This window comes from Leucopleurus acutus (genome assembly GCF_964270905.1).
Source record: "Leucopleurus acutus genome assembly, chromosome: 3".
Classification (NCBI taxonomy): Eukaryota; Metazoa; Chordata; class Mammalia; order Artiodactyla; family Delphinidae; genus Leucopleurus; species Leucopleurus acutus.
The window spans coordinates 61625780-61649825 of NC_139145.1; positions in this window are offsets into that span (position 1 = coordinate 61625780).

A 24046-nucleotide genomic window follows, 5' to 3' on the forward strand; every position below is an offset into this window, starting at 1 on the left:
GGGTAGTATTGTAGCAAGAATCTAGGGTGGTGGCATGGATTAAAAATAAAGGCCTTAGAGCCAGGCAGCCTTGGGTTTGAATATCAGCTCTACTATGATATTAGGAAAGTTTTTCTTTCTTCCCTTCCTCCCTCCCTCTTTCTTTCCTTCTTTCTCTTCCTTTTCTTTTCTTTTCCTTTCTTCTCCTTTCTTTTTCTTTCTTTCCTTTATTTTCTTTTCCTTCTTTCTTTTTCTCCCCTCCCTCATTCCTTCCTTCCTTCCTTCTTTCCTTCCTTCTTCCTTCCTTCCTCTCTTCCTTCCTTCCTCTCTTTCTTTCTCTTTTCAGAAGCTGCTATGCTCAAGCACTATTTAAGGCACTTATGATATATCAGTAAACAAAGGCGTAAAAATTGCTGCTACCCTGGAGCTTATAGTTTTTTGGAGGAGACAGATAATAAATAGTAAACATGATAAATATTAGAAATTATATGTTAGGAGGTGACAAGTGCTATAGAAAAAGAAAAAGCTGAGCAGAGTAAGGGTATTTGGGAGCTGGGGCTTACAATCTTAAAAACAATGGTCAGGTAGGCCTCGTTGAGAAAGTGAAATTGAATCAAAGTGTAGAAGGAAGGGAAGGAATGGCCATCCAGATCTCTGCAGAGGGCCCTGTTGTGGGAGTGTCCCTGGTGCATTCAACGTAGAGCGAGGAGGTCCTTGCGGCTGGAGTGGAGGGGCAGGAGGGAGAGCAGAGGGGAGGGTGTCAGAGGAGTAATGAGGTGGGAGAGGTGGGGAGCAGAGCCTCTGGGGATCCAGAAGATCATGAGGGACATGGGAAGCCACTGTAGAACTCCCCTCATGAGCACAGGAGTGATCAGATCTGATCTGTGATTTAAATGGATCCTCTGGCTGCTCGTTGAGATCAGACTGTAGGGGGATATATTAGTTTCCTGTGTCTGCTACAACAGATTACTGCACATTTGGTGCCTTAAAACAACAGGAACATATTTTCTCACAGTTCTGCAGGCCGGAGGTCTGAAATCAAGGTGTTGGCCGGCTGCACTTCCCTAGGGTTCCAGGGCAGTATCTGTTCTTTGCCTCTTCTGGCTTCTGGTGGGTCCAGGTCTTCCTTGGCTTCTGGTTGCATGATTCCAGTCTCTGCCTCTGTCTTCACATGGCCTTCTCTTCTCTGTCTCTCAAATCTTCCTCTGTATTACTCTTACAAGGACATTTGTCTTTGGATTTAGGGCACACCTAGATAATCCAGCATGATCTCATCTAGAGACCTTAACTCAATTATATCTTCAAAGACCCCTTTGTCACATAAGGTCACATTCCCAGGTTCTGGGGATTGGGACACAGACATATCTTTTGGGGGATGGGAGGGACATTCAACCCACTACAAGGGGCATGGGCAGAAGCAGGGAGACTGGTTAGATGGCTACTGCAGCAACCCAGGCAGGAGATGATAATGGTTTAGGCCATAGTGGTTACCAGGAGAAATGGTGAACAACCAAAAAGATTTGTTGACAGATGGGATGTGGGTGTGAGAGAATAAGGAGTCAGGATGACTTCAAGTTCTTCATGTGAAGAGTTGAAAGGACAGGATCGTTTTCCTCTGGGCTAAGGAAGGCTGGTGGTGAAGAAGCTTTTTGTTTGTTTGATTAGCTGTTTTAATATTTTTTGGTGGGGGTAGATCCGGAGTTTATTTTTTGACACGTAAGTCTGAAGTGTCTATTGGACATTTATATGGCGATATTAGGCAGTGGTATTTACAAATCTGGAACTGAGGGGAGACATCTAGACTGGAGGTATGATTTTGGGAATTGTCAGTGTATGGAAGGTATCTAAACCATGAGATGAAGTTTCTAAATCTCAAGGAATAAGGCTCCAACTATGGAAAATTGTGTGGGATCCAGTTTGTCTGTGAAGGATGAATTTCCAGTCCATGGGATAAGACCCTTAAGTCCTTGTGACTCCTCAGACCAGCAGCATTGCCAACACCTGGGAGCTTGTTAGGACTGCAGACTCTCAGACCCCACCCTGACCCACTGAATCAGAACCTGCATTTTATAAGCTCCCAGGTAATTTGAAGGCACCTTGACGTTTGAGAAGCTGCTCTCATCTGTGGAATTACCTCATTTTAGGGGTTCTGGGAACACTCAGCATGCCTCCTGGAATGAAACAAAGAATCAGGGAATGTTCTTTAGGAAAGGGCCAACCTCTCATTTTAGTGACATTTGGGCCCCTTCATCACTGCCGTCTAAAAGGCCCCCAACCCTGTGGCCCAGCAAGGTGCATTAGCTTCAAAGGAAAGCAGGTGTGTGGAACAAACCTGGGAGAGGAGAAGTGACCCTCACTCCTTATACCAGTCTTTTCCCGGCAAGGAGTCCTTGTGCTCATTCTTCTCTTCCTCCAGTCCCCTTCCTCCACCTCCCCACGTGACAATTACGACCTGCACAGCCCTTAAGGTCTGCGGGCCCTCAGGGGAGTGGAGTAAGTTTCTTAATAGATAAAATGTGATTTCTCTAAAAGTCTTAAAATATGTATTTTAGAAGGCAAGTGTACCTCCCCCCCCAATAGTTCAGTGACGTGTATGCCAGAATAATCCATAAATCCTTGTGTGTGGAGGTGAAAGGACTTATTTTAGATGCTGTCTTCTGAGAGGCTGGCTTACAGCCTAAGGACAGAAGTACTGAAGTAATTCATTTTGACCTGTGATTTAAGAAATCCACTTTCAAATATTTGACTTATGGGCATTGTTAATCGGTATGTCTTGCTTTATGTAGGAGACCCATTTCAGAAGATTTCTCCTCAACTATAACTTTTAGACATATTTCCCCATTAACCTCTGTGATCATTACAGAGACACTTCGCCCCCATTTCTGAGTAAGGCACAAGCAGAACTCATCCTAGCTGCTATCTGTTAGATCAATAAAGCATAAGAAAAATAAAAGTTTTGAATTTTACAATTTTGTATTCTTTCTCCAATACTCTTCCTTTCTTCATGTAGTTAAGAATTTTTGGCCTGTATCATTTTCCTTCTCTTTCAAGAATTTCTTTTTAACATTTTCTGCAAGGCAGATCTAATAGTAATGAATTCTCTCCATTTTTGTTTATTTGAGAAAGTCTTTTACCTTTACTTTTGAAGGATAATTTTGTAGGATACAGAATTCTAGGTTGGTGGTTTTTTTCCCCTCTCAACACTAAATATTTCACTCCATTCTCTTCTTGTTTGAACGGTTTTTGAGGAGAAGTCACATTTAATTCTTATCCTTGTTCCTCTATAGGTAAGGTGATTTTTCCTCTGGATTCTTTCAAGATTTTTTTTTCAGTTTGAATATGATATACTTAGGTGTAGTTTTTTTTTTGGCATTTATTCTGCTTGGTTGTCTCTGAGTTTCCTGGATTTGTGGTTTGGCATCTGACATTAATTTGAGGCAACTTACCAATCTATATTGCTTGATATATGATTTCTCTTCATTTCTCTGTTTCTTTTCCTTTTGGTATTACCCATTACATGTCTGCTATACCTTTTGGAGCTGTCCTACAGCTCTTGGATATTCTGTTCCATTTTTTTCAGTCTTTTATTCTTTTGACTTTTTCAGTTTTAGAAGTTTCTATTGACATATCCTCAAGCTCAAAGATTCTCTCCTAAGCCTTATCCAGTCTACTAGTAACCCATGAAAGGAATTCTCTATTTTTGTTACAGTGTTTTTGATCTCTAACATTTCTTTTGGATTCTTGGAATTACCACCTTTCTGTTTATATTATCCATCTGTTCCTGTCTGTTGTTTACTTTTTCCAGTAGAGTCCTTAGCATATACATCATAGTTTAAAAAAATTCTTGGCCTGATAATTTCAGCATTCCTGCCATATCTGACTTTGGTTCTAGTGCTTGTTCAACCTCTTAAAACTGTGTTTTATTTGCATTTTAGTATGCCTTGCAATTTTTTCTTGATAGCCAGACACGATGTACTGGGTAAAAGGAACTGTGATAAATAGGCCTTCATACCAATAGGTATGGTGGTGAGGTATAGGGGAAGAGAAGTATTCTATGGTCATAGGATTAGGTCCCAATCTTTTCGTGAACGTGTGTCCCTGAACTGTGAATGTCACAATGTTTCTTGGAATTTTTTCCCCCTTGTGTGAGACAGGATGGTTATTTCCCCTCTTCCATGTGGAAAGCTAGAGCAGGTTGGAATTGGGTGTTTCCCTCCCCCAGGTCAGTTGGGCTCTGATAAAACCCCAGTAAAATAGTTTCTCTTGTGGGTAGGCCTTGTCCGAAAGAGTACAATGCTCTGGTGTATTCCAAAATGCCGACTTCCCCCTCCTCCTGCTTGAAGCATGAGGGAATTTCTCTTCTATCCTCCCTGTGACTTACCTGGAGGGAAATCTCACAAATGTCAGGACCTCCCTGTGACTGGGCCCTGCCAGTATTTTTAACTCTCAGACTTGTCCATGATGAACCTTCAGTAATTTATCAGTTATAGTTCAGGTTTTCCTATCCTAGTACTGGTTTCTGCTTGTGGGTTTCTCCTCTAGTAAGTTATAATTTTCTGTAACTGCTTGTGTGTTTCCCCAATTTTGGGGGCAGTGGTTTGCCCTGTGACCTCTCTTCTCTGATGGATCTAAGAAAAGTTGTTGATTTTTCAGCTTGTTCAGCTTTTTACTTGTTGTTCGGATAGGAGTGAAGACTCCAAACTCCTTACATGCCAACCAGAAACTGGAAGTCAGATGAGGGACTTGCAATATTAAAATGAGTACAGTTCTAGGCAAACCAGGATGGTTGCTTACCCTCCTTGGGAGTAAAGAGAACTGAGATCTTGTCTGGACTCTGGAAAGTCCCCTTGGGCATGGTGTTCAATGTCTTGAAGCCTCTGTTTCCTTTTGTGTGAAATGAGAGAGGGTTGACTTCGGGCTTATTTTCAATCCATAGGACCCGATTTTCTTTATGTTGGGTATTTTTAAGGCAAGGCATTTTTGGACCTAAACTAATGGAGTCTCCTTGCTAGGAGATGAATCGTAAATTCTCTTGTTAAACATCTTTTTTTCTTTTTTTTTGACTTGGAATAATCTTGGTTTGGAAGGCACAGTGAACCTTTGCTCGAAGAGAAAGGGCTTCCCTGCTGCTTTTACCCATTATGAGGTTTGTCACACAGCAGGGTTTTTTTCCCCTTTGACACCGTCTATTTGAAAACAGAACAATCCCTGTTAAGAATGGACTTAGGATCTTCTGTCCCTTTCGGTTGAATTTGACTTAAAGGAGCCAAAGTAGAAGTAGGAGTGAGGTGGGGGGATGGTGTGAAGGTCTGGCCCAAGCTGTGAGCTGAAGACACAAGTCTTAGAGGATGGCCTCTGGTTTATTTCTTTCCAAATACCTTTCAGCCTCTGCTTCTCCAATTATTCCATGGTCCCCGATTTGCCCAGCAACATAATCAGGAACATTAAACACATCATTATCGTCCCAAGTCCACATCAGAGAAAGAGCTAAGACAATTTTTATGAAATTGTAATGTGCCCACTTGAACACAAACCCTAATTTCCTGAAGTCTAGCTCTAGTTTGAAGAATTGCCTGATTTATTTTGAATTTTGCTGTCAGGGAAGCTGCCAATACTTACCGCCAGCTTTGTTATTTTTCTTTACATATTTTAGTCTTAGCTCCTGAGTATAAAAAGCTCTCTTCCTCCTTCTCTTCCAAGAGTTGAGTTTCAACTGCGTGACCAGATTGTACAATTTTGCATGGGTTTCACATGCATCTTCTACTTCACAGGGAAGTAGAAGATGCTGCTGGCTCATTGTCTCTTCTCACAAATGACAGACTTTCCAGGAGCAAAGAGACATAGGGGGAGGCAAAACAATTCTAAAAAGTAGAAAGGGCCTGAAGAGGTGTCCTGCTCCAACTCTCTGTCCACTGGCAAGACAGTCTTCAAGCCATTCCAGGTAGGAAAGGGGATGTCACAATGTCCTTTAGGAAGCATTTCATTCTCAAGAGGGTCTTGTCCAAGGTCTTTAATTTCAAGCCAATTCAGTCAACACCTGTAGAGGACAGCACTGTGTAACAAATATGGTTTCAAGTACTTGGGATATAGCAGTGAGCAGGACAGGGGAATAAATAAGAAAACCAGGGATTTGTGCTATCAAGAAAATGAAACAGGGACATGTGGTAGAGAGACCTAGGGGTTGATACAACTTGCAAGGGAATAGGCAAGGAAGGGTTGGGTTACATAAGTGCTGATATTTAGGATGCAATCTGGATGACAGTCATTTAGCTTCTATTCTATAGACAACTGGGAACCTGCTAAGCTTTCTCAGTTGGGTGACCACAGTGCAGTGTAGTCAGTAATCTATAACCACACCTACATGAGTGTACGTGTCTCATCTTCTTAAAAGAAACTCTGTGAGGTAACCATTATTCCCATTTTACACATAAGAACACTGAGATTCGGGGGCCCCCAGTGACCTTATGCCTGAGGGGTCCTAAGTCCCTTATTTCTTTTGATTTCAAACACTGAGATTCCTTTTCCTTTGCCCAAAGTTGTACAGGTCGTCAAAGGAATCGGCCCTTTCACACATGTTGTGATTTGACCTAAGGTCAGTCACCTTTGGGACCAGTTTGCCCATTTATAGATGGATGAGATGCCCTTAAAAGACCTCACAGCCTTTAGATATTTTGAGATTGAAATTCAGTCTTACACTGTGCCCCTTTTGGGCCCACCTAATCAGATCATGTCACTCCTTGCTCATAACCCTCCTGAAGTGGTTCCTGTTTCATAAAATTCAAAGGCCTTACAATGGCCCGAGAAGTCCTTCAGGATCTTGGCCTCCTTCTGAGCTCACCTCCCATCACCCCTTCTTCCTGTAGCCACACTGACATTCTTGCTGTTCTTTGGGTGCATGCGTAAATCCTTCCTCAGCGCCTTCACACTTAATGTTTCTTTCCCATGGAGCACCCTCCCCTTCCCCACTGACCCCGACTCCAGCTGCATGGCTTGGTCCCTCCTTTTCTTTCTCTGCTCCAATGTCACCTTCTCAAAAAGGCCTTTCTGGATGACCCTATTCAAACCTTTAATCTAGCACCCTCCCCATCACTCCCCATCCTCCTACTCGCTCTACAATTTCTTCAGAGTCCATGACTCCATCCTCACATTTGTCTGTCTTCTGCCTCCCCCAGAGTCTCAGCTCCATGAGATCTGCAACCTTCTCTGTTTTGTTAATTCTGTATCTCAGAACACTAAAAGTGCTGGGCATACGTGGGCATTCCTATCCATTGTTCTTGAATACATGTTCATACCTGTGTTTTCATATAGCAGTGATAAACACTTAAAAGAGAAGGCTCTGGAGTAAAGTTTCCCTAGCTTCTAAAATGAGTCCCAGTTTAATTACTTTGGGCACTGTACTTAACCTGAGCCTCAGTTTCCTCATCTGAAAAGTGGGGAGGAATAATAATACCTACTTCATAGCGTTGCAGTTGAGGATTTGGTGAGATAATCCAAGTAATGTGCCAGTCACTGTATCCGCACATACTATATGACCAAAAAAAGTTATTTTATTTGACTGATGTTTTTATTCTTTTGGTTCCTGCTTTTCTTTTTCTTTTCCCTTGATCTTGTTTCATGTACACAATAGCAAATATCATTTTTTAGGGCTACAGGGTCTCTGTCCTCGTGATCTATGGCACTTGGCTTAGCCATTTCCCAGGTGATGGTTCTGGATTTTTTTTCTTCATTATAGTGTTGTGATTCGCCCCTTGGTACGCATTGGAAAGTTGCACCTTTTCTTCATTGTTGCTAATCTAAAGCTCCGGGTGAAGGTGTGGAGGGGGTTGTCGGGTCCTCTCTCCGTTTGGCAGACCCAGCTCTCCCAGCCCACCTCCAAAGACACCAGCTTAACACACACCATCCTGCCTGTGGCTCTTCTGCTCAGACTGGAAGCTGATATAGAGCAAGATGTAGAGGAAAGGGAGAGGCTCTGTGGTGAGACGGACCCTGATTTGACCAATGGCGCTGACATTTCCTCGTTGTGGGATCTCAGTCAAGTTATTTAACCTCTTTGAACTTCAGTTTTCCTGTTTAAAAAAGGAGACTAAAATGACCTATCTCAAAGGGATGCTGCGAGGATTGGAGATACAGTTAGAAGCGTGTCTAGTGTAGTGCCTGGCACATAGTAGGTATGCAGAAAGCGTTTGCTACCAATGTTGCTATTCTTTGCTTGCGAGCAGATGGTCTCTGCCCTTTTGGAGGCTGGCTAATGGGGGAAGGTGGGTAAAATGCTAAGGCTGAATAAGAACATCGGGACTCAGGAAGTAAAAGTTTGTCTAGTTTCTTGGTACGCTAGAAGATTATTTTCCTCCCTGCAACTTCCCGTCTGGAGGATGATCTGACTTGATGAAAAGCATATTGGTGGAAAAAGCGCCCTCTCCCATCTAGTGTAACCCTTCCTTTCATGGCCTAAGACCTGGAGCCTATGCCTTTAGGTGTCTTGTCCAAGACTTCTGAACTGGTTAGTGGCTGCCATGAAAACACAGGCCGTGGCAACTTCCAGTCTGGCTGCCTCTCCTGTTAGAATAAACTTCCACGTTTAACCCCAGGATGACCATGCAAGTCTTACTCTTTTCCCCATCTCCCTCCCTCCCTCCCTCCCTTCACTCCCTTCCTTCCTCTCTCTGTCTCTCTCCTCTTTACTGTTTATTTTAAAGCTTAGAGAAAATTCAAAGTCTGAGTTACAGAGATTTCAAATGTGTGACCCTTGGGGAAATGGGCAGGCGGGATGCTTGATTGCTCTGGGGTGCTCAGAGTGCTCAGGGTGAAGTGAGATTCATAAGTGTTGTTGAGGTGTGAGGTGAGAGGGAAGACCAGGAAAGTGAAGGAGAGGATAATTAAAAGAATTAGAAAGATAGGATTGCTTATAATGGTATAATATAACAGAGTGAGTGAATTCAGAGATAGATCTGGGTGCTGAGGTTTCAAATAAATAATAGTTTTTTGGCCTGGAAGTCTTTCTTTTTAATTATTTACTCTGTAAGTATTAGAAACCAAACTAAAGCCGGCTTACAGAAAGAAAAAAACAAGGAAAGAAAGGAAGAAAGAGAAAGGGAGAAAGAAAGAAAGAAAAGAAACATGACAAATGTACCTGGTTGGTCACCATCTCTCTTAGCTCTGCTTTCCCCCTGTTGGCCTCATTCAGCATCTCTTCCAAGATACCAGCAAGATGGGCACCCCTGACTCTGGGTTTACCCCCTATCATCTTAGTACCACCTGGAAAGGAGGAGTCCTTCTCTTTCCTAACAGTTCCAACAAAAGCTCTAGAAGGGAACCTTGTTGGCCAGGCTGGGGTCCTGGGCCCATGTCTGGAACTAGGGTGTGACACCTGCCCTCCTGAATCATATGGGCTACAAGAAGGGAGGAGGTAGTTCCTCAAAGGTAAATCAGGGTAAATTTAGCAGAAGAAAGAGAAAAAAATACTGGGCTGGCAAAAGCTGCAGGCCTCTGATCCATTGATTGTGTGCTGATGTTTACTCAACTGAACATTTTCCTCTGTGCAAATGAAAGGGTGCCCCATGAATGGCTTGTGTCAATGACAACACCCGACTGTCATAGGAATATAATGATAATGTATCACCTTTTATAATTTTCCTACAACCTTTGTACATAGCACAAATAGGGGATTTGTACATGACTACTGAATTTGAGTTCAGTAAAGGATTTGTACCACCTGAATTACACCTCTACACACAAGGTAGGATACATTAACTTAATTAGTGCTGGATTCAATAACAGAGGCCACTGCCCTGGGAATTTATCTTGTGTTGTACCTAGAGAGAGAAACTGGGCATCATTTCTAAAGGTAGTCAGTTTCCAATGATCCATGCTAATGGAAGAACCCAGCATGTGGAGACTCTAAGTAGAGTTTCTGTTTGGTTAGGGAGTAAACATAATTTTTATTTTTTCTACCTGAGTTGTTTGTTTTACTTGGGCTTTGGTAACACTAAAAAGAATTTGCATTACCTGGGCCTACACTTTCTTTTCCTTTTTCCTTGGTTTATAAAATGTGAAGTGTATTTTATTTTATTTTTGGATGTTTTTTTTTTTTAACTTTTTCATTTTGAATTAATTTGAGACATAAAGGATTGCTGTGAAATTAGTATAGAAAGTGCCCTTATGTCCTTTACCCAGTTCACCCTAATGTTAACAGCACGTATAACCATAACACAAAACCAGGAAAGGAACATTGGTACAATACTCAACCAAACTTTACACTTTATTTGAATTTTACCAGTTTTCCACCAATGTCCTTTTTGTGTTCCAGAATCGCACATTTATTTATTGTTTATCTTTAGTCTTGACAATTCTTCAGTTAAAAAATTTTTTTTTCATGATCTTGACATTTCTGAAAAGTACCGATCATTATTGTATGGAATATCCCTCAATTTGGTTTGTTTTTTCCTGTTTGGAATGAGGGTATGTATGCCTTTTGGGGGCAAGAATACCAAAGAAATTAGTTATGTCCTTCTCGTGCACCAAATCAAGAGGTTCATAATGTCAAAATGTCTTATTACTGGTGATGCTGACTTTCATCGCTTGGTTAAGGTGGTTTCCCCTAGGTTTCTCCGCTGTAAAGTTACTATCTTCCTTTTTTACTTAATATCTAGAGGAAGATACTTTGAAACTACTCACATCCTAGTTCTCTTCAAACTTTCACCCACTAATTTTACCACAAATTGGTAGATATTGTCTACAAAAATTATTACTGTAGTGTTTGAGTAATGATGATTTTCTCCTTCCCTCTTTTTTCTGCCTTTATTAATTGGAATCTACTGCAAGAAAGCTGTCCTTTCTCCCTCCCTCCCTCCGTCTCCATTTTTTTCCTTTCTTCATTCACTCATATCAGTATGGACTCATGGATATTTATTTTATTGTAGGGGTTACATTGAGTACTGTCGTTATTTTTTCCCCCAAATTTCCCAGCTTTGGCCATTAAGAGCCCCTTCAGGTTGTACTCTGTTCTTTGGACAAGCCCACATCTTTTCGAGCATTTTCTTACTTTCTCGCACTACAACACGTTCCAAGCTCATCTTTTATTTTCCCTGCAGTAGCCCTACTATCGACCACTTCATAAGGAGCCCTAGTTTCTTTTATTAGAGAATAGCGTTTATTTTATTTTATTTTATTTTTGGCCACACTGCATGGGGCATGCAGCGATCTTAGTTCCCCTGATCAGGGATCAAACCCTTGCCCCCTGCAGTGGAAGCGAGGAGTCTTAACCACTGGACCACCAGGGAGGTCCCGAGAATAGTGTTTAGAAACCAAGACCTGGCACTAGGTCTGCTCATTGCTACTGAGGTGTGATTGTTCTAACCCTCTCAGTAGACAGGACTAGGAAATATGTGTATGAGTACTAACCCACACATGTACATATATTTATGTTACTTGCACAATGGGCTGATGTATGGAGTGGCATTGGTGGCGAACATGAAGGCTATTCATAGTCTCAACAACATGGGTTTTCTTTCCCTAAGGTTGATTTAGCTACTGCCATAGCTGAATGTTTGACCTGCGAAAACCAGAAATCATGGCTGAATCCTTTACATATCAGACCTCTTCCAGCTTGGGGTAGGCAACATTTCATTCTGACTGGGACTGACACATTCTGAGTTCAGGTTTAACTTTTCTGCCTGCAGTGTCTCAGCCAGCACCACCGACAAATATAAGAATCAAATCATTGTTAATGTACTGACACGGGATACCATACAACATTGCCTTGGACCAGGAACCCATTTTATGGCAAAGGAGGTATGGCAGTGAGCACATAACCATGAGATCCACTGATCCTTTGATATATTGCACCATCTGGAAGCTGCTGGCCTGACTGAGGATTGGAATGGCCTCTTAAAGATGTTGCTGAGGTATCAATTTAGAGATGACACCTGCAAGGTTGGGGCAACATCCTTTAGGCTGAGTATACATCTTACACCAATGGCCATTATACGATGCTAGGTCCCCAGTAGACAGATGACATAGGTCTGAGAATCAAGGGGTGTAAAAAGGAGCATCCCTGCTCTTCATCTCTCTCTCTGACCCACCCAGAGAATTTGTGCTTCCTGTTTGCAACTTCAGTCTGTCCATGTAGAGATCCTGGGTCTCAGAAGGGAGATGCTTCCACCAAGGTACATAGTAGGTGTTCCACTAAACTTAAGCTATGGCTGTTGCCTCGTCACTTTGGATTTCTGGTCTCACACCAGAAGACCAGCAAACACAGAAAGGAGTGATTGGTCCTCATCCTCATGAGGAGGTAGGATTGCTGCTCTGTGACAGTGGTGAGAAGAAATGTTTTACATCACATGATCCTCTGTTGCCCCTTGGTGCTTTCATAGTCCATTGTAACTGTAGGTGGTTACGTACAGCAGCCATAGCCTGGTAAGAGCATGGTCATCAGGGGCTCGGACTCCTCAGGGATAAGGACCTGGGTTGCTCCACCAGGCAGGTCACCTAGGCTAGCAGAAGTGCTCGCCAAGGGGAAGGAAAGGACAAGGGTCAGCCATGACTTCAGTATCATGTGCAGCAGCAGCTAAATACTTGTCCCCACTTGATTTCCCAGAGAGTGTAACCTGTCAGAATCTTGAAGAAACTCTGGGTGGATGGGGTGATCTTCACATGAAGAACAAATGGACAGGAGTGGTGCCCCTTCTCAGGAGATGTGCCCTTGGCAGAGGTATCTGGGGAAGTTATACACCCTCATCACCACCCTGCTGCCTGTGGTTAGCAGCTAATGCTGTGGGGACGCAAAAGACCAGCTTCACAAGGGGTACCAACAAGGGGGTACAAGTCTGTTCCAGAGCTCCTGAGGGACCACACCCATGCCTGGCTCTCTTCCCCTGCAATCTCTCATTCCCTTTGCTCCCTTCTCCCCACAGCATGCTCTCAACAAATCACTTTCTCAAGAATCCTTGTCTCAGGCTCTGATTCTAGAGAACCACCCTCAGGTAATACTGATTGGTTATTTTTATTCAATAACGTCATATGTTCCAGGCTGTTAGATATTCCCCAAAAACATGACTTTTAGTGGTCACATAATGTTCTATTATATAAGTGTAGTTTATTTAACTAGTCCTGTTTCTAGACATTAAGATTGTTTCCAAGTTTTCACTATTATAAATAATGCTGAGAAGAATAATATTGTTGATAAATCTTTGTAAACATTCTTAATTATCTTATTAGGTTAAATTGTTATGGGCGAAGTTGTGAAGTCCAAGGTCACAAGTATTTTATGGCTTTTAATGTAAATATCATGAACTTGGCCTCCAGGAGGATTGTGCCAGTTTATGAGCCCACAAACGGTATAGGAAGGTGACTTTTCCCCATATCTGCCAACTAGAGAATAATGAGTTTTAAAAATGTACAAATTTGATAGGTGACATTATTTTAATGTACTTTTTTGGTTATGAGGCAGTTGACTGGTATACAGTTTGACATTGCGTTTCTTGGTGAATTGCCTGCTCAAGGCCTTTGCCTGTTTCCCCATTGATGTGTATTCTTTCCCTCACTGATTTGTTTGACTCTTTTAATTGATTCAAAGTATATGGAGCTTTCAATTGTTAATGTCAAGGGCACCTCACACTTCCTCAAAGAGGAACGCTGGGGTAGAGGCGCTGTGGCCCTCCCCCCTCATTTTAGAGAGGAGAAATGGAGCCCTAGGGACAGCCAGGAAAATATGGCATGAATTGGGCCTCACAACTCCCAACCTAATTCTCTCTACCACCTTCATCAGAAGTGAGGACTGAGAAGAACTGATAGAATAGCAGCCACTATTGGCCAATCCCCACTGACAAGGAGGAAAGAGGCTCCACTTCTTATGCCTGCTCATTTAATAGTAATCGAGAACTTAATACATGTCAGGTGTGGTGCAAACACTGTATATATAATATATATATATATGGTATTATCGTCTCAAAATCATGATGGGTATGTGCTATCATTACCCCCCATCTTTTTTAAAAAATATATACATTTATTTATTTATGGCTGCGTTGGGTCTTCGTTGCTGTGTGTAGGCTTCTCACCGCGATGGCTTCTCTTGTTGCAGAGCACGGGCTCTAGGCATGCAGGCTTCAGTAGTTGTGGCTCGCGGGCTCTAGAGTGCAGGCTCAGTAGTGTGGCACACAGGCTTAGTTGCTCCGCAGCAGGTGGGATCTCCCCGGACCAGGGATTGAACCTGTGTCCCCTGCATTGGCAGGCAGATTCTTAACCACTGCGCCACCAGGGAAGCCCCATTACCCCCCTCTTACAGATAAGGAAACTGAAGCTCCCAGAGAGTGAAAAAGTTATGGAAATCACACAGGCATTAAGTGATGGAGCTGAGATCCAAATCCCAGTCTCTCTAACTCCAGAGTATATGTTCTTCACGAAGGTTATACTGTTTATGTTACACTTCCATGCTGAGATATCTTTGGAAGAAGGAAAAGGACATTATGCACAGTTCACCCCTAACATAGTCACTGCCAGTCCCGGTGTGTTTTCTTTCACTCTTCCCTCCTTCCTGCTGAAATCATTCTGTACATCCAATTCTGTAACTTGACTTTTTCCACTCTTTCTCCATATCGCTTCACAGATTTTATAGCCATCATTTTAATGACGTGCATAATATTCCTTTGTTGGGCAGAAGTTAACTTCCTGAATTTAGTGTTCTTCCACTGCAGATCTGGGGAGAACTGGGGACCCCCCTGTCTTGTCTATAGTCCTCCCTGACTTGATAGCTCCCTTTCCACTTCATGCCTTGAATGAGATGATACAGATTTAACTTGCAAATTGCCTGAGTATGTCTTTCATAGTTGTAGGCATCTGTAAATTATATACGAATATGTGTGTAGTCAGGCAAATTCTTGCCAACGCTTTGACTTTAAGAAACAGCTAGTGGAGAGGAGTGTGTAAGTGATTAACATTTCTTCCCTGAGTTTAAGTTTCTCAGTTTTTAAAGGGGTGACTGACCTGCTTATGTGAGCCTCATATGTGAAACTTTAATAAGACATTGCTGGGTAAGTTGTTAAGCATCTTATGGGAATGGCAGTGACACTCCTGCATCATATTTATAGTGCTTCTCTTGTGCAGACACTAGGCACTGGGAGTTTTACATACCTCTTAATCCTCCCCATAGCCCTGTAAAGAAGGCACAACATTATTATCCCTGTTTTACAAGCAAGCAAATTGGTCTAGAGGGGTTAATTGATTAGTCTGAGAGTCCATAGCTAGTAAGGGGCTGAGCTGATGTTTGAACCAAGGTCCCCAGAGCCTCTGCTCCAGGCAGGGAGCACAGTGATGAAGATTTGGGTCTTCTTATCGAGCTGTCCAGGTCTCCGAGACTCTCTTGCCTTTAGATGATGCCTTCTTAGAGTTGTTCATTCTTGGGGGTTTAAGCTGGTTCAGTTTAGTGTATAGGACTTGGTGACCCATCTGTATTCCATTTTGGAAGTTGTGGTAGGAAATATTTACAGGTTTCTTTTTGGTTCAAGCTAGTTTGCTGGGTGGTTTTAGAAATCCTTTTGAGTTAGTTCATGTTCCGTTCAATAAGACTGTCAATGCTTGGGCATCTCTGGGGGCTGGGCAAGCCGGTCTGGCTCATTGTGTTGTGTTTCCAAGGCTCACCTGGCTCTGTGTGGCTTCTCCAGCTCCAAGTTTGCTCTCCTGTTTCCATCCCAGTTGGAGAGCTGCTTTCACGAGGAACCCCGTTCTGTTCTCAGTCTTGGGATCATTGCTGAGTCGGGGCCTCTCTCGGGAGCCTTGCTCTCTGGAGGCACAAACTCTCCATGGGCCCGGCATTCCCCAGCCTCCATCTCCCAAAGGTGTGAACCTACCTCATCCCAAAACGGCAGCCCTTCTAAAGGCAGAGACCTGGCGTTGACCCTGAGAGGGAAGGAGGCCCGTGCTGGCCTATTTTGAATCTTTGTAGTATAGTGTGGAGGCTGATGCCAACCCCAGGGGTGCACTTCTCTTCTTGAAATGAACATAAAAATGAGAGTGGGAAAAGGAAAAGGAGCTTGGATAGCTTTTCTGGGAGAGGAAAAGAAAATTGTCTTCAAGTCTCCGAGGGTGTGTTCTTCAGTCAATAGAGAGCAGGTATCTTCATATTTTCCGTCACAGAACATAGTGTACGGGGAAGAGGGTGAGGCAGCCCCACATCGAGGTGTAGACATGGACTCAGGAGCCAGAATGCCTGGGTTCAGATCCCTCATAATCTTGAGCAAGTCATTCAACCTCTCCCGACCTCAGAGTCCTTAACCACAAAGTGGGAGAACTGTGGCATTTGTTTCACAGTGTTGGGTGAGGAACTTTTAATTTAACAAACAAACACTTACATGGCATTTATTATGTGTAAGGAACTGTTCTAAGCACATCAGAAACATGAAATACTTTAATCTTCTTGATACCCCGCTGAAGTAAGGCATTCCACTATTCTATTGATTCCAAGATGTGTGCTCTGTTAAATTCTCTGAAATGGGATGCAGCTGACTCCAAGGATCGTTTTAACTGTTGGAGAATTGGGAGACAGTTCCAGGCAGAAGGATGTCCTAGCTTTTTGGGAACCTGCAGGAGCACAGAGGGATCAAACGAAGAAGAGCTCTTTCCAGCGGGGCCAGGCACATTTGCTGCCAGTGCTGCAAACAGCTGCTGAGGCTCTCCCTGCTAGAGGGAGCTCCATGAGGGCAGGGGCTGTATCTGTCCCATCCCCCTGTTGTGTCCCCAGCATCATCTAGCCTGGCATAAAGGGCCTTCTCCACAGCTGATTGTTGAATGAGTAAATGAAGACTCTGAGGTTGCCTTCCCCAGAGTAACCCAGGCCCTCCCTTCCCACCCCCAGAGACTTTTCACAAATGCATCAGTCCCTGGAAGTCTCTCTCCCATGATCCCTGGCCACCTCATCAGACTCTGCCTGGAGGACCATAGAGGTGGGTCAAGACACCACCTCACCTTGTTTCACCAGGCATCTTGTAAGCAGCCATCACTGTTAGAGGCAGAGAGCGCCTCCGTATTCCTGGGTGAGGACCAAACATGTGGCCCCTGTCAGCCAAATACTATTTTACACTTAATATGACCCTGTGTCGTATTAAGTTTTTTGGTACCATATTCAATGAGTCACAGTTGCCGGTGCCTTTTGAAGCATATACGATCACAATCATAAATAATTAGTATGATTTTCCGTTTAAATCTTGCCAACTGGACCCTACATTCCATGGGACCAGACACTAAACTTCATGACGACAACATATACTGTGTATAAATGAACTAGTAACAGCACATGTGCATCAAAAGGTACCTTTTTAGTGGTGTGAAATTTATCGTGGGAGGTGAAGGAAACAGGATGCAGTGAAGGAGAGGGCAGCTGTGAGGTGAGGGCTGTGGTGGGTCATAGTGGGACTTTTTTTTTTTGTGGTACGTGGGCCTCTCACTGCTGTGGCCTCTCCCGTTGCGGAGCACAGGCTCCGGACGCGCAGGCTCAGCGGCCATGGCTCACGGGCCCAGCCGCTCCGCGGCATGTGGGATCTTCCCGGACCGGGGCACGAACCCATGTCCCCTGCATCGGCAGGCGGACTCTCAACCACTGCGCCACCAGGGAAGCCCCATAGTGGGACTTTTGACATCAGGTAGCAGCCAGTTTAAATCCTGGCTCTTCCATTTCTTCACCAAGGGATACTGAATGGGCAATAATATAACTCTGGGACTCAGTGTTTCCATCTGTGAAATGGGGCCTATCTTGGTGCCTGCTTCCTAGGGGGTTGTCGTGAGGATTACATTAGATAACACACAGGACTGCGGTATCTCATACATCATAAGTGCTCCTTGCACATCAGCAAATGTTACTGGTATTGTCACCCTCATGATTTTCTCTCTGTGGTCAGGACTTCAACCCCCTCTGCTCTGTCCCTGGGTAGTTACTTGGCCATTAGGCTTTTCTGCCAGTTATTTTCATTTATTTGTGAGGTATTCATTTGCTTAAAATCAATTCCTCCCAAGCTAGGTCACCCACCTGCCATGGCTCTGCATGGGGGGAAGAAAGCAAGAAGGTATGTGTGTATGTGGGGGATGGCGATGGCGATGGGGGATGCGGGGAGATGGAGTGAGCCTGGCTCTGCTGAATACATATAATCAATAGGTGAAGTCGACATGTTCATAAAAGTTACAGGCCCTGCTGGGTGAGCTGTTTTCAGTGGTGTCAAGAAATGCATCTATTTCATTGTTCTCTTCTTGGGGCCAGGAGAGTTTCCAGCATCACCCTCAAATCAGCAGAACAGCCTGTGAGTGGAGAGCTCAAGTCATCCCCCGCTGTCACCACCTTCCATCCACGGAGTGTTTGAGGGTTAAGATATCAACATAAACCTGGGAGCTTCTTTGCTTCCAAGAAGAAAAGGAACTAAATTCACTAAGCCGTGAGCATTCATTGATTCCCACAACATTTATTGTGTACCTGTCATGTACCAGATGCTTTTTTAAGCACTGTGGGTTCAGCAGCAAATAAGACAGACGCACAGCTGGACCCTGCCCTTGTGCCCTGAGTGTCTGGTGGGAGATGGACATTATACAGCTGTGATGAGTGCCATGAGGTTGTTGGGGTCAGGGGAGCCTTTCCTGACGACTTGGAGTGAAGCTGTGACCTGAAGGATGAGTGGATCCTGGCTAGGAAAAGGCAGGCAGGGAGGAGAGCATCCAGGCTGTAGCAAGCCCCCAACAAAAAGGCCCTCAGGTGGGGGGGGGCAGGGTGCAGGTGATCAGAAGGGGAGGGCGAGGGACGTGTGGGATGGAGGGGGCTGGCAGCATCCAGGCTTAGCAGGTGCATGGGTAGTTACAGTGGGGTGCCTGATCTTCACCCTGAGAGCACGGGGAAGTCAGTGAAGAGAGAGAAGGGATCACATTTATACTGAGATAGGACCACTCTGGCGCCTGTATGGAGAATGAATTACACCTGGCCAACTGAGAGGCCGAGATCCTTGTAAGGGGCCCTGTGGAGTGGCGGTGAGACGTGGTGGGAAAGTGGACTCTAGAAGTACAGCAATGGAGAGGAGTGGGTGGAACTGGAAATACTGCAAAGCTAGACTTGACAGATGGGTGATTCATTAAAGGGGGTAGCTGAGAAGGAGGTCAGAATGACGCTAGCATTCGGGCTAGTGGTGGTCGCTTTCCCGAGGCGGGGTTGTGGGAAGGGGAGCAGGTTTGGCTGGAGGATGCAGCTTAAGCATTCAGTTTTGGACACAATGAGTTCAAAATGCCAGTGAGACAGGTGCCAAATGGAGATGCCATGTAGCAATATGAGTTTGCAGCTAAACATAAATCTGGATTGATGACAATGTACGTATCATAGGTACCTCTTTTATCAGATGGAGTCCAACGGGTGCTTCTCATTCTAGCCAGCATAGTGTCATGAAGTGGGGGCTACACCTAGAAGTTTCCACCGTGAGATCCATCTTTCTCTCTTCCTGTGACCTTCAGCAATTCTTCTAACCTTTCTGGGCGCCCCTGTCCCCAGCATAAAATGGTGATGGTTATGTCTGCTTCAGAATACCAACAGCACATGTCTGAGGATCCATTAAACTGAAAATAAAACATGTGGGGCTCTTTGGAAATAAGAACTATGTTAAAACAAGGAGTTATTATAGTTGTGTGTAAGCCAATGACAAGCAGAAATACAGCCCCAAGGCTCAGTATTGATTTTGGTCCCGGTCCTTCCCGAAGCCAAATAAATCTGACATTGCTCCCCTCAGGTGCTGTCTGATCGGATGGCAGGTCTCCAGCTCCTAGCTCCTTGCCCCTGCTCCAAGGTTACGTCCCTTCTCGGCTCAGGCCATATCCAGCACCCCTACACCTGCCTGGGCTGCTCTGGCTGCCCTTCCCACCCCGGTAGGTGGTTACAGGGAAGATTCCAGTTGTGAAGTTGGAGCTTGGCCAAGAGCAGATGCCCTCTGATTAAACTGGGGACGGCCTGCCAGAAAAGCAGAACTTGGATCTGCAGAGCAAGGGGTTTAAGGGCAGCCAAAGGAAACATCTCCAGACACTTTTCAAACGTTAGGGTAAATTGAGGTTTATGCAGTTTGCTTCAGTCATTCATGCAGGGAATCCCCTGGTGGCGCAATTGTTGAGAATCTGCCTGCCAATGCAGGGGACATGGGTTCGATCCCTGGTCTGGGAAGATCCCACATGCTGCAGAGCAACTAAGCCCATGCACCACACCTATTGAGCCTTCGATCTACAGCGTGTGAACCAAAACTACTGAGCTTGTGTGCTGCAACTACTGAAGCCTGCGTGCCTACAGCACGTGCTCCGCAACAAGAGAAGCCACCGCAATGAGAAGCCCATGTGCAGCAACAAAGACCCAACACATACAAAGAAAAAAAAATCATTAATTCAATTATTGGATATTTATTGAATGGCCACTGGATGTCAGGCTGTGAGTTAAGCCTGGGGATACAGGAGTGAAAAAGACATTATTTTTGTCTTCCTGGAATTAATATTTGAATTGGAAGAGAGAGAATCAAAGGGACAAAATACTCTTAAGGGAACAACCAAATACAAGGATGGAGAGTAGTGATGTGGTTGGGATGGGGAGGGCCTATTTTAGATGGGTGGTCAGGGAAGGCTTCAATGAGGTGGTGTCATTTGAGCTGAGATCTGACACCCAAGGAGCTGACCATTGAAGAGCAGTGAGAGGACCGTTCAGGCAGAGGGCGCAGTCAGTGCAGGGGACCCAAGGTGAGAACATGCTTGGTGTGTGTGCAAAGCCATGAGCAGGAGTGTGGCTAGAATCCAGGGAATCACGGCACGAGGGAAGGGGCCAGATGGTGCAGGGCTTTATTGATCACGGGAAGGAGTTCGGAGATTTGTTTCAGTGTCATGGTGAGCCACTGAGCAGTTGTATGCAAAGGAGTAATTTCTGTGTTAAAGATTGCTCTGACCCCTGAGTGGATATGGGTTGGAAGGGAAAGAAAAGAGTCAATGGAACTAGCCAAGAAGACACTCTTCCAGGTGGGAGGTGACAGCCAAGTGGACCTGGTGGTGCCCGTGGACATGGAGGATGAGGACGGACTGGAGGGGAGTCTGGAAGTGGAGGGGATTGGCTTGCTGATAGATGGGCAGTGAGGGGACTGGGATATGGAAGGACTGAAGACGACTTGTAGGTTTCTGACTTTAGCAGCCACATGGGTGGGGAGACTGTTATAGGGAGGACTCAGAGCACAGGTTCATGGTGGGAAATCTAGACTTCTGATTTGACCTGGTAAAGTTTGACATACCCATGGGGCACCCAGAGGAGATGTTGAGTATGAAGTTGGACATACAGCTGGAAGTTATCAGATACTTCTGGGCTAGAAATGCAACTGGACCATCTCAGCACAGGACAGGATGGGAACACCCAGGGAAAGGGTTTAGACAGAAAGGGCAGAGAGCTTTGGCTTGAGCCCTGGGAACTTCTGGTATATACGTGGGAGCGCCCAGCGGGAAGTAGGAAAGCCTGGAGGGATGGTGCCACGAGAGCCTGAAGGAACCTCTCAGAGGTTAAGGCGGGGTGTGGGGGACCGAGGGCTGCCCACGCGGAGGAGGTTGCTGATGGTGACAAGTCATGTCTGTTAGTTAGTGAGGCTGAAATACAGGGTGGGTGGAAAAATGAATTGGAGCTGAGAAGGCAGAAACGACGCCTGGGGATGACTCTCTGGAGGAGTTTTGCCATCAAACTGGGCAGAGAAATGGGGCAGTAGCTGCTCACTTGGGTTTCTATGCGAAAGTAAGAAATGTACTCTCCGTCATTTCTAAACCTCTCTCCTGCTCTGATACCCCCAGGATATGATATTGAAATCCCTAAAATATTCCCATGATAAAATAAACTGTGGATGACGTGCAGTCCCCAATAGAATAGTTGTGACTCCACTCCTTTCTCCCTTTTAAGAAAGCTTCTAGGAATGTAAATCAGTGAGAGTAATGTTGGGATAAGCATCTGCTACTTTTTAGGAAAAGACTCATAATCCAACTTCTACACATTAAACTACATGCAACCAAATTATTTGCAGTACAACTGACAGCTGACCGTATCGCACATGCTGGGGCATGTGGGCTGAGAAGCGTGTGGTTTCAGACTCTGGTTGGGTACCATTCATTCATTCACCAAGTATTTTCTGAGCAGTTGCTTCATGTCACGAGTTTGGCTCTGGGCACGGGGGACAGTGAACAAGCCAAACTTGACCCCTGCCCTCACAGAGCTCCAGGCAGCCAGGGACACAGACATGGAGTGAATGATTTCAAGTGCAGTAAGCTCACCGCTGAGAAGCATTGTGTTCTCAAGGAGAAAGTCACCAGCATCCTGGCCTCATCCACAGGTTCAGCAAGTCTGCCTGGAGAAGCCAGGGTGACTAAGCCAAGGGGTGAAGTCAGTGAGGCCAGTGTCGGGGGTGGGTGTGGTCAACGGCCCAGGCAGAGGTCAACACCCAGTGATGGATGGAACCCCTCTCCACGGAGGCCCATACCAAGGTCAGCCTGTCCAGGAAGTCAAGGAAGGAGGAGGGGTTGGCATGAGAGGCAGCTGGAGAGGTGGGCAGAGCCAGCTGTGCAGGGCCTGGAGCCCTAGTCTTGAGTTTAGTCTTTATCAGAAAGCAACGTGAAGAGATTTTAAGAGTGTGCTGAGGGGAGATGGGTGACTACGTCAGCCCTGTGCTAAAAGAGCACCCAGCTGTCTGTGGAATGGGTTGAGATTGTACAGGAGAAAGGCAGCAGGCAAGTGTCCCCTGCACCCAGGCAGGGGCTGCACGAATGCCTTCCAGCCCTTTTGATCAGACTTGCCTGAGGATCTGGAAAGCCGATGGGGGTTGGGTCTCCTGCCTCTGTGTCCTGTCCCTGAAGCCTGGCCTGGTTCTTCTCCTTCCCCTCCCTCCCCTCTAGGAAAACCCAATAGGCTGGTGCTGGGGCTAGTTCCCAAGGGGGTGGGGACAGAAGTAGATACGGGCTTCTCTGTATAAGAACACCAAGGGATGACCACAGGGTCAATGTGGTGACACAAAGCTGTGGAAATGATAGAAATGGAGGCCAGAAGGACTGTCTTTAAGAGACTGACAGCAGGTGGCATGGTATAGGGCATGGATGTGCAGAAATGCGGGTGGGTGCATGACCTGGGATGGGCAGTGCAGAAATTCACTCACCTCAGGGAGGCTCTCCTAAGGAATGCTGATTCAGCAAGTCTGGGGCGTGGGCCAGGAATTCCCATTTTTAAGAAGCCCTCCCCTCCCCCCAACAAGGTGATTCTGACTTAAGTGGCCCTACGACCTTGCTTTTGAGAATGCCTCAAACGTTGGCCCGCTTCTTGGCCTTGATCCTCAGTCTCCTCAGCTGTCTCTCACCAGCTTGGGCCTGAAAGCTTATTTCATCCCTGCATTGAGATGTGGCTAACCAGATCGCTGGCAGCTGGACCAGGGGCGGCGGGGCTTTCAGGCGCGCCCCACAGCAGCGCGCAGCCGCCAGGGGTCGCCAGAGGCCTCGGCTCGTGCGCTCGGGCTCCTCCGCCCGCGGACGCCGCGCCCGAGCGAGCCTGCGAGCTAGCGGAGCTAGAGCGCTGCGGGCTCACAAAGCGTCAGGACTCTGGGCGGCGGGTAGCAGGAGCGCAGGGGAGCGAGCCCGCCGATCAGCTTTCTCGGCGACCGCGCCACAGGAGCTTGAGCAACTCGGACGCGGGGACCCGGGCCGGGCCCCAAGGTACGTGTCCCACAGAACCCCGCGCCCCAACTTGGCGTACTTGGGACCTCCCCGCGGCCACCTGGGGGCTGGCGGGTCAGGGCCTGGGGCTATCTCCGCGCGCCCCTCTTTCCCCGAGGCGGCAGGGCGGGCGAGGGGAGACCCCCCCCGCATTCAACCGGAGCCTGGACTGCTGCTCGGAGCCCTCTTCCTCGTCTCCCTACCCCGGGGCTCTGGGCACCGTCTCTGGGAGTGCCGCTTGCGGATCGAGGGCTCTCCGTTTTTTGGGGAGGGGTACTGAAGCCCCTATCCGAGAGTGGCGGCCAGTGGAGCACCCGGAGAATAGATGACAAGGTCCTCTGTAGTTTGATAGCGG